Below are 4,849 nucleotides of genomic sequence, written 5' to 3'. Positions count from 1 at the left end.
ATGCACGGTAAAGAAGGATGTTGTTAACACATGGTCATGACTACATGTGAAAAGGTCATCAATGAAAATATAGCAAGTGCATGTAATGGCAATTAGATGCAAGATGTTTATTGGCATGCCGGTAAAGGCATGAGTAGCATAGATCAAGTACTAAATGTCCAAGTTAGATTATCATCTCCTTCAAACTAATAAGCTGTTTGTATTGACAATTATATTTAATTAATAAAACATAAAAGGGGTTTTGTGAAAAGCAGGCATTAGAGTAGTAGAATAGAATAATTTAAAATAATACACAATGCCGTAAGGGCATTTTCACAAACACATAGCATGCATGGTAAATAAGCTATCTGAAAGTATTAAATTGAACATGCAAGCAACCCTTTAAAAAGTAATATATAATTATCAAATAATCCACAAAAATATAGGAAAAACAATGACCCAAATAAAATTACAACACCAATGAAAATAATGCAATGAATGAAAGTATGCAATTAAGTAAAAAAAATGAAAGATAAGAAGAATGAGAAGGGAAAGAAGGGAAGAAGAAGTAAGTAAGAAAAGAGGGAGGGAAAATTAGGATTTGGGAAGAAAAGATAAAATATGTTGGCATATTAGGTTAAGGTGTGCGACGCTGGCGACGCGGTCGCGTAAGAGACGCGGCCGTGTGGTGCGCAATAAGGTCAGGCGACGCGGACGCATGGGTCACGCGATCGCGTCACTTGATTTGTGCTAGTGGCACGAGTGCAGCCTCGTATGCGCACAACTCTCTGTTTGAATTGCATTTTGCCAAAAATCTGGGTGACGCGGTCGCGTGGGTGACGCGATCGCGTGGATGGCCATATTTGAAAGACGACGCGGTCGCGTGGGGCACGCATTCGCGTGGGAGGGCTTGGGCTTCTAGCACGAGTCCAGCCCAATTCCAGCACAACTTTCGGCCATGCACCTTTTTAACGTCAATTTTCATGACACGCGGCTGCGTGGGTGACGCGGTCGCGTGGGAGGCCAAAGTTCCACAAGACGCGGTCGCGTGAGCGACGCGGTCGCGTGAGCGACGCGGTCGCGTGGGGTCAAATTATGCTAATGGCGCGTCTCCAGCGACGTTCTCGCGTGACTCTCTGTTCAATTCTTTTCTTCCCAACGCACTAGTGATGCGGACGCGTCAGCGACGCTGCCGCGTCGCGTGCGTGTTTCCCCTTTTTTTATGTAATTATGCAGTATGCAGTGCTAAATGCAAATGTTATGAATAGCATCCAGGTTCAATAGAAATAAACAATATAAACTAAATAAAAACGAAATAAAATAGAAACAGAGACGATCATACCATGGTGGGTTGTCTCCCACCTAGCACTTTTAGTTAAAGTCCTTAAGTTGGACATTAGATGAACTTCCTGCTATGGTGGCTTATGCTTGAATTCGTCCAAAAATCTCCACCAGTGTTTGAAATGCCAGCATCCTCCGGGGTCCCAAACAAGGTACGTAAAGCCCTTAGGTGAGTTCACACAGGCTTGCAGGCTCCCGGAGTGTTGAATGTCAGAATAGACTCTAGGATCCCAAACTTTTCTTCTACACATGTCTTTGTCTTGATCTACATTATTCCAGTCGGGTGAGGAGTAATCCGTATTCTCACTGCAGTGACCAAACAGCTTCCGAGATCCTTTAAATTGAGCATGACACCAATTCTTGCACCTCAAATTGAAGTGCGAAACCTCATTAAATCTTGCATACCAGCGCTGAATGCGAGTCATTTCCCTTTTTCTCTTAAAGCTGCAAAGAGCTCTAAGCTGGCCATCTGTCTCAAGCAAACCATATTCAAGTGAAAAATTGAAGATAAAGGTCAAGGATTTTACCCACTTGAAGTTTGTGTTGAGTGGTAGTGGCCTTGGGATCAGTGTTTCCAGTGGTTCTGCAAGCTCTACTCCCTTGTGGTCTTCAGTGAATTCCTCCACTTCCTTGCAAACCTTTTCCATTCCAGCAATGTCCTGGTCAAAGTCTTCCATATCTTCCTCATCACTTGAGTCATAATTAGGAGGTTGAGAAAAGTCGACCTCTGCATCATCGTCGTATTCAATTGGGGAAGATTCTTCTCTCTCAAAGAATTCACTTGCGGGTGCAAGTTCATCACTAGGAGGACTTGACTGGTTATCATCATCATCAAGGAAACATGTGTCTTGGGTAATTCTGTCTAGTTCTTCATAAGATATCTGCATTAGGGGCTGCGCAACATCCTCTTTAGCATCAATTGTAACATCCTTGACGGAGTTATCCACAACTCTGGATTCAGGTGGCGGTTCGGCGTCTCCTAAATCTTCAACCAACTCTTCTTCTTCTGCAACGACAGTGCCCTCTACTTGTTCCAGTACGAAGTTATGCTATATGCTGTCCACTGGAGTCTCTAGTGTCTTCTTCGTGCTGCGTTCTTCATTAGATTCTCCACATGAAGCCATGGGAGTCTGTTGAGTATCTGAACGTCTGGAAGATAATTAATTTATTGCTTGCTCCAGTTGATGAAGGGTTGCATTGAACTGGTTTACTGATTCCTCGAAGCGAACCTGTGATTTTTGGCTTGATGGATATGGACATGGTGTGTAGGAGAGTGGTGGTTCTTGGGAGTAATTGGATTGGCGTTGGGACGGATAAGGATCATATGGTGGCGAATGGTGAAAGGAAGCTTGTGAGTGTGGTGGTTCGAAATTATGTTGAGAGGATGGTCTCTGAGCATAGGGTGGGACTTGTTGGTAGTTACAAGGTTGTCCACCATATCTTTCAGCTGGGTATGCATTGTAGAATGGTCGTTGTCCATGATATCTTGGAGTGTGTTGTTGTCTAAAGGGTTGATTAGATCCTCTTGGCTCCATCCATCCTTAATTGGTCTGATCTTGATGCATATTCCTGCTGTGGTTTCTATTTCCTTCAACAAAGTTAGAACCAAACTCAAAGCGAGAGGGGTGAGAATTCATAGTAGTAATCAGAAATAAGGGGGAAAAAGGAGAAACAAATAAACAAGTAAATGAAAAATATTTTTTATTTTTTATTTATTTTTTTGAAAAATATTTACAATAACCAATAATAAGGCACACGTTTGCAATTCCCCGGCAACGGCGCCATTTTGACGTTAGGATTTTTGCTAGTAAAGAATTTATAAAAATATTCGCGTTGCAAATATAGCTTCTAAACTAACAGAAATCCCTTCGTACAAAAGTTTTGGTTGTCACAAGTAACAAACCACTTTAAAATTGATAACCGAGTATTTAAACCTCGGGTCGTCTTCTCAAGGAATTGGAGGGAGGTATCTTCTTATTATTGGTTATGCAAAAGTGTGTTTGGGGTTTTGGGTTAAGGTAAAAGGTATGTTGAATGACACTTAAAATAAAATAATAATAACTGTAAAATAAACTCTTGGCAAGATATGAGAGTTGGAAGTCTTATCCTAGTTATCCTTATCAATTGTGATGAGAATTGGATTTTTCTCCCACTTTGTTAACCTCTAACTATGAAGGTAAGTTAAGTGAATGAATTGATTCGAATCCTCAAGTCCCAGTCTTTCCTTGGGAAAAGTTAGAGTTATTGGAGCTCGAATCAATTCTTGAAGAATTCCAATTTTCAATCAACAATGAGTTTGATAACTCAAGAGTCATCAATTAATCAACCAAAGCCAAAAGGTAGAAAATCTAAATTAAAATCATTTATCTGAAAACATCTCAGTAATATATATTAAATAAGAAAATCAATCCTAACATGGAAAGTTCATAAGCTAATTGGGCAACACAATTCAGAGACAAATGAAAGCATAAGAGTAAATAAAAATAAAAGAGAAAATAAATAAAAAGAACATTGAAACTGAGATGAAGATGAAATATTCCTAATTTCTAAAAATCCTAATCCTAAATCCTAAGAGAGAGGAGAGAACCTCTCTCTCTAAAAACTACATCTAAAACTAAAAATTATGAATTATGAGAGCATGATTATGAATGGATGCATTCTCCCACTTTATAGCCTCTAATCTGTATTCTCTGGGCCAAAAACTGGGTCAGAAATAGCCCAGAAGTCACTTCCAGCGCTTTCTAGTCCGTACAGGTCGTGGCCAAGTGACTCGGAGGCGTCATCCACGCGTCCGCGCGGATTGCAGTTCGCAGATGCAATACGGGTGCGTCATTCACGCATTTGCGTCGCCTAACTTCGAGGCAGCTATGGCAAATTATATATTAAATTGAAACCTCGGACGTTAGCTTTCCAACGCAACTGGAATTGCGTGGTTTGGACCTCTGTAGCTAAAGTTATAGCCGTTTGAGTGCGAAGAGGTCAGGCGGGACAACTTAACAACTTCTTCAACTTCTTGTATTCCTTCCACTTTTGCATGCTTCCTTTCCATCCTCCAAGCCATTCCTGCCCTATAATATCTGAAAACACTTAACACACATATCAAGGCATCTAATGGTAATAAGAGAGGATTAATAATAAGCAAATATAAGATCAAAGAAGCATGTTTTTAATCATAGCACAAAATCAGGAAGGAAAATGTAAAACATGCGAATTGTATGAATAAGTGAGTAAAGAGTTGATAAAAACCACTCAATTGAGCATAAGGTAAACCATAAAATAGTGGTTTATCAACCACACATAGTTTCGTTACTGAAACTAGGTCTTCCATCAGGAACCAAGAGATACAAATTAGTCAGTTAAGTAAGAGGATCCCAGAGATCCCTTCAAACACTCTTCCAAGTAACACAAAGATAAATCCAAAAGAAGATTGCAAGGCCCTCATGGTAGAGGTGGTGATCGAACCTAAAGAGAAGCCTATTATTGAGGAGCTCAAGAAAATCAAAGCTCATGAGGAAACTGAAACAGTCAC

Source organism: Arachis hypogaea, chromosome 4, assembly GCF_003086295.3.
Source record: "Arachis hypogaea cultivar Tifrunner chromosome 4, arahy.Tifrunner.gnm2.J5K5, whole genome shotgun sequence".
Classification (NCBI taxonomy): domain Eukaryota; kingdom Viridiplantae; phylum Streptophyta; class Magnoliopsida; order Fabales; family Fabaceae; genus Arachis; species Arachis hypogaea.
The sequence above is the reverse complement of the archived record's forward strand: the minus strand, read 5'-3'. Positions refer to the sequence as shown.